The sequence below is a fragment of the Carlito syrichta genome, unplaced genomic scaffold, assembly GCF_000164805.1.
Source record: "Carlito syrichta isolate Samal-C Ts95f unplaced genomic scaffold, Tarsius_syrichta-2.0.1 Scaffold304275, whole genome shotgun sequence".
NCBI classification, from domain to species: domain Eukaryota; kingdom Metazoa; phylum Chordata; class Mammalia; order Primates; family Tarsiidae; genus Carlito; species Carlito syrichta.
Window position 1 is genome coordinate 111,208 of NW_007248371.1, and position 11,440 is coordinate 122,647.

Below are 11,440 nucleotides of genomic sequence, written 5' to 3' on the forward strand. Positions count from 1 at the left end.
CTGTTTTTCTAAAAGAAATCTCTGGAGCAGCTCTTATAATTCAAAAACTCTATCAGTGGTCTACCTTTAGAAAGTCATCTCACTGTTGCTTATAAGAGAAGACATGTGTGCTCTGTGTCCATCTCCTCACAGAGCTGCACGAACAGATGTGAGTTAAGGGCATGTACTTTAATGTGATGATAATTTTAATCACATCCTATAAAACGTTGTTAAGTTCAGGTGACATTTTTTGGCTAACCAGAATTTCTCTATGGATGACACAATACATAAACTCACATTCAGTAGCGACTTCTTTGATCTGAGTAGTGAAACTAGAAAGCCATCCAGTCATGGCAGCTGCTCCATCCATGTATATACTGACACAAATGGTCGATTCAGTTTCCCTGATATGTAATCATTCAAACACTTGAATAATTCTGCAGCTGTGGTATTGGTTGGCAACAAAAGTGCACATAACATATCCCTATGCACATCCTTCTGAAAAAATATATCTCACAAAAACAAGCATTGTTGCCTTGTTATCAACCTTGGTAAAATTGTCAACTTGGATTACATACCCAGTGACTCATTAATCCTCTATAATAATTGTGCCTCAATGTCCTCTGTTATTTTATCTATTTATGTAGTTATGGTGATAGTCAAAAGAGGAACTGTGGTCTCTCCTAAATGTCCATGACGTCCTTAGCAGCAGGTAGGATCAACTCTTTACCAATAGTAAAGGGCTTCTTAGATTTAGCAATGTGGTTAGCCATTAACAGTGATGCTCTCAGTGCAGACACATTTGATGAAGTGATTGCCTCTAATAATTGCTTCTGTTTTTCATGTTAACATTCTTTCTTTTGAAAAACTCCAGAGGCTTGTTCTTTAATGAAAGGTGCTTGGTTTCCATGTGGCAAAGCAGTTTTGAAGGTTTCATGGCTTCACTGGATAGCCATTACCACATATTATATAAAGTGGACTTAGAGAATTGTGAATCACCTGTTGCAATGAGCCTATAATCTAAGTAGGACTCAGTATTTTCTTTTAAATGCAGCTTTCTTTTTGTTGGTAGTCTTAGAGTCTTCTGCTGTTTCATCATTGGGTCTTTTGCCCTTTTCAAAGTAGCTCTACGGTGACTTTTTTTTTTTTTTTACTCGTTTTGGCTAGGGTTAGCTTGTGGACTCACCAAAATTGTGACTGAAACAAGAGTGCAGTGCGGGAAAGAGGACAGAGGTGATAAATAAAATCTATCTGGAATCATACATGAAAAAGTAAGGCAAAGATGAGGAAATTTCCAAGGAGACCAAAGTGAGGTGGCTAGAAAGAAGGAAACCAGAAAAGGGAGGTATATTAGAAACTAAGGGAACATAGCTCACTGTCTGATAAAGTGTCCACTAGTCCCATGTGGCTATTGGGGTTCTCAAATGTAGCTAGTACACCTAAGAAACTAAATTTTTCATTTTATTTAAAAATTGATAATTTGTTTAGTTATTGAAAAACTTTTAAGTATATTTAGAACAACTTGGGTATGTGAAATTGCTTTCTAAACATTTTTAACAGAATGTATTGTTTTTCTTTGAGAGTATCTGGTCAGGTTTTGGAAGGGTTCTCTGAGTTCCTCTTCAGTGGTAAGTTTTATAAATTCTACACACTATTAAGTACTTCTAATGAAAATTTGGCACCAGAACTGAAACATTTTGTAAGTATGAAACATGCTATGAATTTTGATGACTTTTGTCTGAAGAAAAAATGTAAACTGTCTCATTAATACTTATACATTGGTTATATGCCAAAGTGGTAATATTTTGGATATACTTAGCTAAATAAATGTTAAAGTTAATTTCACTTATCTCTTCTTTTAAATTTTTAAAGTGACTAATAGGTATCATGGTTTGCATTATTTTTCCACTGCATTTCAGAAATGCAGTAATTATGAATGACCATTGGGAGATAATTTTCCATGAGTCTTATGTTTCTGTAGGTCTTGTGATGCACTGAGTACCTTTTGCTCCTAAATGTCTTTTCAAGGATATTTGTCTGAAGATCAGCCTTGAAAGATGAAGAAAACATCTCATTGCAAAGCAAAAGGCAGGTATATACTGACTGTTAGGGGAAAAAATTAGATTTCCTAAACTCAGGGCTCCTCAGCTGTAATTTAACCCATTGTGTGCAGGTGTGACTTAGCCATCTTTGCATGGCCTTGTGGGAAACTGGAGTTTGGAAAACCAACACAAAATGCTAAATACTTTGGCTACTGCTATGGGTAGCAAATTTTTTCTCATCCCTGACCTAGAAGGTTTGGGTCTTCTACCAGTTTTCATAAAACTATGGCAAACTAACTTGTTAACTTTCAAGAAGAATAAAATATCAGCCCTTTCACAGTTCTTGACAGTGACTGTGTCAGTTACATATTGCTGTATGACATACATGTCAAAAAATTTAGTGACTTAAAACAATTAAAGATATACATAGACATCAATGGAATGGAATAAAGAGTCTAGAAACCAAGCTTCTGCAAAGTCAAAGACCATCAAAAGAGCAGGAAGACAGCCCACAGACTGGGAAAAAATATTTGCCAACTGTATGTCTGACAAAGGCCTAACATCTAACATCTACAAAGAACCCAAACAAGCTGAAAAGAATAAAACAAACAGCCTCATTACAAAGTGGGCAAAAGATATGAATAGACACTTCTCAAAAGAAGACATACAAGCAGCCAACAGATACATGAAAAAATGCTCAGACGCACTAGTCATAAAAGAAATGCAAATTAAAACCACACTGAGATACCACCTAACTCCAAGCAGGATGGCCATCATCAATAACTCAAAAAACAACAGATACTGGAGAGGATGGGGCAAAAATGAAACACTTCTACACTTTAGGTGGGAGTGTAAACTAGTACATCCTCTGTGGAAAACAATGTGGCAATTCCTAAAAGATCTAAAAATTGACCTTCCATATGACCCCACAATCCCCATACTGGGAATGTACCTGGAAGAACTCAAATCACTCTATAAAAAAGATATCTGCTTATATATGTTTATTGCAGCATTGTTCACAGTAGTAAGAACATGGAACCAACCCTGATGCTCATCAAAAGAGGAATGGATTTTTAAAATGTGGTACCTATACACAATGGAATATTATGCAGTCATAAAAAAGAAAAAAACATGAACTTCACAGCAACATGAATGGACTTAGAGTCTGTAATACTGAGTGATATTTCACAGAAACAAATAATTGAGTATGACAAGTTCTCACTCACAAGCGTACCTTGAACAATTATCATAATACTATAAGAAAAGAATTGGCAGTAGCAGGAAACTGCCAGGAGGGGGGCGGGGAAGCGGGATTGGCAGTAGTGGGAATCTGCCTGGGGAAGGGGAGGCACACCTTATCAACAAGGGTACCTGCATAATGAACATTTGTATACCTAATCCTGAATTGTACCCCACATCTGTGGTACAATAAAAAAAAATTTTTTTTAAGAGTCTAGAAATATACCCAGATAAGAAAGATTAAATGATTATTTTTCACAAAGGTAAACAGGCAATGCAATGATGTAAACATAATCTTTTCAACAAATGGTGCTAGAACAAATGACTGTACATATGCCCAAATAAAAATATCAACCCATACCTCTTATATCGTGAATGAATAAACAATGATGCAACCAAAAAACAGTCTAGTCAGCAATTAAAGGGAACAACATTCTGATACAATAACACAATGAATCTCAAATTCATTATTGTAAGTGGAAGAAATCAGGCTCAGAAAGCTACAAACTGCATGATTCCAATTTCCATGTATGTCATTCTGGAAAAGGCAAAACTAAAGTACACAGGACAAACTAGTGGTTTCCAGATCTTGGGTGTGATAGAGGGTTGATTACAACACATCAGCACAAAAAAACTTGGGTAGATGATGGAACTGTTCTGTATATTGCTTCTGGTGATGGTTATATGATTCCATACATTTATCAAACCCCATCAGAACACCAAAAAGTCTGAATTGTATTATTTCTCATAAGTTAGGGAGTCAAGTGGAATAAGCTGGTAGTTTTTTGGCTCTATGCAGCATAAGCCAGTGTACCTCACAAGGCTGTGTTCATTGGCAACTGGGTTAACCTGGGAGGTCCAAGAGACTTCACGTATGTGTCTGGCATGTTGATGCTCCCCCATGTGGCCTCTCCCTATAACTAGCCTGGATTTGTGATGTTAGTTCAATAGAGCGTGGTGAAAAGGACTTTGCCAGCTCTGGACTTAAACTTTAAGAGACCTGGAAGCTTCCATCTTCATTTAGGAAGTTAGTTATCATGTAAGAAGTCTAACTATCCTGAAACTACTGTGCTGTGATTAAAAAAAAAAAAAGACCAGATTAAAGGGGAGAGTGAATATCTTTTATTTACCCATCTTTTAACAGGTAGAATGGTGAATGCACAACAGGAAAGGAGGGGTAAAAGAAAATCAAGATAGGCATCTTTGGAGACTACCTAACATCCAAACAAAGGTAATTAAAAATGCCCAAATTACCAAAAATCTATTTTACCCAGAAATTCACTCATTGTTGCCCCTGTAAGATAAATTTTATTAACATGATGGTGAGATTGTAGCCCAAATTATAAATATCTGAAGATTGATTGAAAAACAAGGAAGTGAACACAGTAAATATAGATTACTTTATTGATAGAAAGGAAAGAAATGCAAAAGGTTTCCAGATAGATGGAGAGTAACACAAGGAAAGCTTTTCAAGTTATAGAAAAGACTTAAATTATCTATAACTGAGGAGCTAGAACAATTAAAGACAGTAAAAAAATACATATAACATTTTAGAACCTTAAATGAAGAAGGACTTCCCTAAGTGGACAAAAAGTAAAAAAACCGAAAACAAACCACATACATAGATAATTTAAAACACAAATGTAAATATTACTAATAATCAAAGATGTAAATACTACTAATAAGCAATCAAAAGATGTAAATACTACTAATAAGCAATCAAAAGATATTCAGTTCCACTAGTAGTCAGGGAATTGCAAATGAAATAAAATATATTTTCTTAGAAAATTGATAAAAATTAGAAATATTAAAAATAACCTGTGATGATGAAGAAATGGGGAAGTGGACACTCACTTTTGGTTGTAGTATAATCAGTACAAATTATTTGAGAAGTAATTTGACAGGACTTGTTACAATTTTTTAAAAAGCATATCATTTGAGTCAGCATTTTAGTTTCTAGCAATCTAGTTTATGAAAATAAAAACATAAGAGTGTAAAGCTATATTCAGATGGATTTGGGGGTTTCATAACAGTAAGCAGTATTGAAAATTGAAACATATCTAAATACACATAGCGAAATAATTGATTAAATATAATGCCACTATATAATTGAATATTATACAGCCAATAAAAAAGACAGATCTACATATTGATTTGTTAATGTGAAAGGCAAATTTTAGATCAATAATCACAGAATGATTCCATTCTTGAAAATACAAAAGTATGTGCTTATTTATTCATATAGATTTCTTGAATACATGCAAGAAAAGGTCAGAAAGAAACTTAACATAGGTCACCTTAGGAAAGATGACATTTGATAAGTGGGTGATAGAAAGAACGTTCACTTGACAACTTTAGATAACTTATTTTATAGCAGTGGAATTACAGATGATTCTTCTTGTTGTCTTCTAGCATTTTTCTGAGATAGATAATGAATAATTGCTAGAGCAAGGTCTCAGAAAGGAAGGAGCTAAGTGCATAAACTGAAGGACTCACTGCAGATGCAATAGACACTTCACTCTCGGAGAGTACATGAAAAGAGGGAAGAATTTGGTGGGGATATAGATCAGTAGAGGTGCACAGGAAGTAGGGTGGGAAAGCTGGAAGTGGAAATATCTTCCCTGATGGTTCTGGTTTTTCAGCAAAGATGAAAATGAAACCTGGCTGAGGAAAGTAGTGAATGTTTGGAACTGTCAATGATGGAAAGAGGAAAGGACAGGGAAGAAAACGTGCTCCTGTGAAGTTTTATCTAGGCCTAGAAGTGACCTCTAACTACAGGACAGGCTGAGAGGATGTGGCCGGAAAGAATGAATTTTGGTGCATTGCCATCATTCTCTGCCACATTGTGACTACCTTCGATTTTCTCTGTAACATAGATCACTTTTCCTACCTCCTTGCACATCCATATTCAATTTTCTACTCATCCACTCTCAATATGAGCAAGTTTCTTTAAAAAAAATTTTTAATTGATAAAAAGTATATATGTTTATGGTATACAACATGATGTTTTCATATATATGTGTACATATATATGGGGGGGACCCCCCCAAAAAAAGAATTATTTTTTAGCGGGCAGGCCCACTGTAGTCTAGGCTAACCAGCTAGATAAGTGTTCCAGTAACCCACTGGCATCAGTGTACCAGCTCATGTTGTTGTGACAGATTGCATTTGGTTTCAGTGAATTTTTCTTGGAGATTCTTTCAAGCATTTGTCCATTTCATAAGGTATGCTTTATGAGACCACAGTGCGCTATGTTCAGTAGTTTTTGACTAAAAATGGCATGACTTCTGTGTCCCAGCCCCCCTGCCCCCCATTCACCTGACCTAGCCCAAACACTCTTTTTTGTTTCCCCAGATGAAAAAAGTTCTCAAAGGGAAATGGTTTACCAGTGTGGAAGAGGTGAAACAAAGACAACAGAAGCACAACAATTTAGGCATCAAAATTGATGAGTTCAAAAACTGTCTTGAGCAGTGGGAAAAACTATCTCAGCATCAAGTGGAATTCTTTGAAGGTGACTGGAGTTTAAACATGTAAGAATAAATACACAATTTTTCAATAAATAAATTCTGACTGGTGGGAGTCCCCTTCATATGTGGTGGAATGGCTAAATCAAGCTAATTAATATACACATTACCTCACATATTTTTGTGGTGAAAACACTTAAAATCTACTCTCTTAGCAATCCGTGTTTCTTTTTTTTAATTAAGTCATCATAGACTTACATAAACTGTAAAGGACCTTAGAAATCTCATCCAATTCCCTCATTTTGTGGATGAAAAAATGATGACTCACAGAGGTACGGTGAAAAATGGTTTTCCAATATGGCATAGCTTATAAATGGTGGACTTAAACTGACCCAGGTCAGAGCAGTTCCATGATGCCACATAAATCCTCTGTTATCAAATATGTGATCAATATAAATAGACATCTTCAAATGTAAGACAAATATTATGCTTTGAAAATTAAGCACTGGATCTATTAAACAAAAATTACTCCCATCCAAGGTGATGGTATTATATAAATATATATGGCAATTAATTTTACCTAAAATGCATAAAGTAAGTGAGCGCAGGTAAGTAATTTGAATTAGTGTAAATTTTTAATACCAGGAGCTTCTCCAAATCCTAAAATTTGTACCATATTTAAGGTCCTCAAAACACTATCCAAGGCTACATCATGATTTCAGAAGGAGTACAGTGCCCTCTGCAGCTTCAGCATAAATAATACTGTTTGGAGGGGAAAAAACAGAAATTTGAAATATCAACATGGGAGTGTGTACAATTTAACATGCCTCAGAAATCCATTTTCTCTTTTTGAACTGAATAAAAATACATAAAGATAACATTTTAAGTTAAGTGCGCTCTGGCATGTATAGCAAATATGTGATACAGGAAAAAATACATATATGTGCATATCTATAGATTATTTTGAGAACACTTTAGGAAGTGGCACAGTTGACTACAAGGAGGTGAACTGGCACCATAGATGTCAAATGTGGGAAGATTTATTTTTCACTGTGACGCTTCTTGATCATATGCATATAATTAATATTTCAAGTAAGAAAAAGGTTAATACAATATTTTTCTTTTTCTTTTTTTTTTTTTTGAGTCAGAGTCTTGTGCTAAATTTTTATTTTTATTTTTTTTGAGTTGGAATCTCACTCTGTCATTGCCCACCGCAGCCTTGACCTGCTGGGCGCAGGTTATCCTTCTACCCCAGCCTTTCAAGTAGCTAGAACTACAGGCATACACCATCACACTCAGCTAATTTTTCTTGACTTATTGTAGAGATGGGGGTCTCACCAAGTTGCCCAGGCTGGTCTCGAACCTGTAGGCTCAGGCAATCCTCTCACCTCAGCCTCCCAAAGTGCTGGGATTATAGGCGTGAGTCACTGTACCCAGTTTTTTGGGGTTTTTTTTCTTTTCTTTTTTTTTTTTTTTTTTGAGTCAAGGTCTCACTCTGTCACCCAGGCTGGAGTGCAGTGGCATGCTTCATGGCCACTGCAGCCATGACCTGCTGGGCTCATATGATCCTTCTGCCTCAGCCTTCCAAGTAGCTGAAACCACAGGCGCATGCTACCACTTCCGGCTAATTTGTTGTTGTTGTTGTTGTTTGATTTATTGTAGAGATAAGGTATCACAAAGTTGCCTAGTCTGGTCTCAAACCTATGGGCTCAGGTAATCCTCTCATCTCTGCTTCCCAAAGTGCTGGGATTACAGGTGTAAGTCACAGCACCTGGCAATATTTATCTATTTTTTTTTCTATTCATCTGTCTATTTATTTTATTTGAGTCAGAGTCTCATTCTGTTGCCCAGGCTGGAGTGCAGTGGCACGCTCACAGCCACTGCAGCCTCGACCTGCTGTGCTCAGGCGATCCTTCCACATCAACCTTCCAAGTAGCTGGAACCACAGGCACATGCTGCGATGCCCAGTTATTTATTTATTTATTTATTGTAGAGACAAGGTCTCACCATGTTGCACAGACTGGTCTCAAACACACAGGCTCAGGCAATCCTCTAGTTTATGCCTCCCAAAGTGCTGGGATTATGGGGGTGAGCCACTGCACCCGGCCTCAATAAAATGTTTTTATTTTTTATTTTTACAATTTATTTTGTTATAAAGATGTGGGGTACAATTCAGGGTTAGGAATACAAACACTGATTATGCAGGTACCCTTGTTGATGAAGTGTGCCCCTCCCTCCCCTAGCAGTTTCCCTCAACTGCCAATCCCAGCCCCCTTCCCCTGACAGTTTCCCATTATTACCAAACACTTTCTTATAGTATTACAATTGTTCAAGGTCAGGTTATGAGTGAGAACATATGGTACTCTGTTCTTTGTTTCTGTGATAGATCACTGAGTATGATCGACTCCACATCCATACAAGTTGCTGCAAAGTCCTTCTTTATGACCACATAATATTCCATTGTGTATATGTACCACATTTTCTTTATCCAGTCCAACTTCAATGGACAACATGGTTGGTTCCATGTTTTTGCTATTGTGAACAGAGCTGCAACAAACATACATGTGCAGGTATCTTTTTTGTAGAATAATTTGAGTTCCCAATAGGGGAATTGCTGGGTCATATGGAAAGTCAATTTCTAGTTCTTTCAGAAATCACCACACTGTCTTCCAAAGAGGTTGCGCTTATTTGCATTCCCACCAGCAGTGTAGAAGCATTCTTTTTTCTCCACAGCCTCACCAGCATCTGTTGTTGTTTGTTTTATTAATTATGGTCATTCTTAATGGAGTTAGGTGATATCTCAATGTGGTTTTGATTTGCATTTCTCTGATGATGAGTGAGGCCGAGCACTTTTTCATGTGTCTGTTGGCTGCCTGTATATCTTCTTCTGAGAAATGTCTATTTATGTCTTTTGCCCATTTTTTAAAGGGACTGTTTGCTTTTTTCCTTTCAGTGCATTTGAGTTCCTTGTAGATCCTAGATGTTAGGCCTTTGTCAGATATACAGTTGGCAAATATTTTTTTCCATTCTGTGGGCTGTCTCCCTGCTCTCTTGATGGTTTCTTTTGCTTTGCAGAAGCTCATAAGTTTGATGAGGTCCCACTTGTCTATTTCAATAAAATATTTAATTACCTGTTACAGAAATAGTATTTATCCAATTTTTAGACTCTCTTTTCAGAAGTTCTATAATTCAGATGTGTTATTTAATCTTTGTGCTTTCCCTGACCACTCAATTTAAATTAAAACATACCACCGGGCTTGGTGGCTCAGCCTGTAATCCCGCGCCTTTGGGAGGCTGAGGTGAGTGGATTGCCTGAGCCCACGGGTTCGAGACTCGCCTGGGAAGCAAGACCTCATCTCTACAATAAATCAAAAATTAGCCGGGCGAGGTAGTGCGTGCCTGTAGTTCCAGCTACTTGGAAGGCTGAGGCGGAAGGATCTCGGAGCCCAGCAGGTCGAGGCTGCGGTGGCCGGGAGCGGCCACTGCACTCCAGTCTGGGCGACAGAGTGAGACTTCAACTCAAAACAAAAAAAAAAATTAAAACATACCTTCCTTAATTCTGAATTATCTTATTAGATACATCCCAGCATCTTCAAAGTTTAGCCATGAAGAAAAGATAGTCTATACCAGCTCACAGCTGGATAACCAAAATAAATCCTGAATGAGTATACTCTATCTTAAACACTGTTTTCATTAACTAATTTCTTTAGATTGAAAAATACTAATACTCAGATGGTTAAAGTATTGATAACTATTAAAGAGTATACAATAAAAGGTAAATCCATTTTTCAACTTAGTCCTCCTTCTCCAAGCTATGTATACTTCATTTATCTTTCCAGAAATTATGCCAATAAGTGTTTGAGTGATTGAATTAAGCAATTTTTAATTTATATAGTTACTCTATGGCAAGCATCCCTCTAGGTGCAGGGGATAAAGAGTTATTTGATTTATATGTCCCTCTGTCTCTCTCTTGTCCTCCCAAGTCTGGTTAATTCTCATTATATAGGTCTTGCCTTAAAGTTTATCTTTCTAAGCCTTTCTTGAACATCTCATCTAAAGTGGCCCTTCCTCCCATCAAAGGTTATTTTACTTATATATTTATTCTGTATTGTCTTCTTTCCATAAGAGTATGTTTCATAAAAAACCGGCACTTCTCACCCTTACAGAAATTGGAACTGTGAACCAATTCCTATTCAGAACCCTAAAGGCCAATATCTTAAGAAGCAAGATAGACAAGTGGTACCTCATCAAATTAACAAGCTTCTGCGAAGCAACAGAAACCATCAAGAGAGCAGGGAGACAGCCCACAGAATGGAAAAAAAACATTTGCCAACTGTATACCTGACAAAGGCCTAACATCTAGGATCTACAAGGAACTCAAATGTGCCAAAAGGAAAAAAGCAAACAGCCCCTCTAACAGATGGGCAAAAGACATGAATAGACATTTCTCAGAAGAAGATATATGGGCAGCCAAAGAAGCCATGAAAAGTGCTCGGCCTCACTCATCGTCAGAGAAATGCAAATCAAAACCACATTGAGTCGGGCTCGGTGGCTCAGCCTGTAATCCCATGCCTTTGGGAGACTGAGGTGAGTGGATTGCCTGAGCCTGTGGGTTCGAGACCCGCCTGGGCAGGTGAGAACTCATCTCTACAATAAATCAAAAAATCAGCCGGGCGTGGTAGCGCATGCCTGTAATTCCGGCTACTTGGAAGGGTA